Source organism: Neophocaena asiaeorientalis, unplaced genomic scaffold, assembly GCF_003031525.2.
Source record: "Neophocaena asiaeorientalis asiaeorientalis breed wild unplaced genomic scaffold, Neophocaena_asiaeorientalis_V1.1 scaffold65, whole genome shotgun sequence".
NCBI lineage: Eukaryota > Metazoa > Chordata > Mammalia > Artiodactyla > Phocoenidae > Neophocaena > Neophocaena asiaeorientalis.
The window spans coordinates 16,184,469-16,184,866 of NW_020173215.1; positions in this window are offsets into that span (position 1 = coordinate 16,184,469).

Consider the following 398-nt stretch of genomic DNA (forward strand, 5'->3'; position numbering starts at 1 on the left):
TTAAGTGATTCTCGGACGTCCCCCGCGGTAGCTCCAGGAGTGTCCGCAGTGTGAGCCGGGCTGGCTCTGTGGGCAATCAAGGAAGCTCGCAGGCAGTCTGTCCTCTGATCGTACAAACACGGGCTCCCTGAAGGCAAAGCTGTGATTCGTCCACCCCATGGGTTGGCCAGAGCCAGGGCTCGGACAGCATGTGCTGAAGGGTCAGAAACGGTGCTGTCCGCTTGCTGCCTGGCCCTTGGAGTGCGGAATTCCTGTAAAGGTGTAAAGACACCTTGGCCTCCTTTCCATGCTCCTGTGACTCAGATTTGATAACTACTTTATTTTGCCTAAAAGACTGGCAATTAGAGATTTATGTGCAAAGCCCCTGCGGGGTCAATACCAGGCTGCCAACTGCCCCC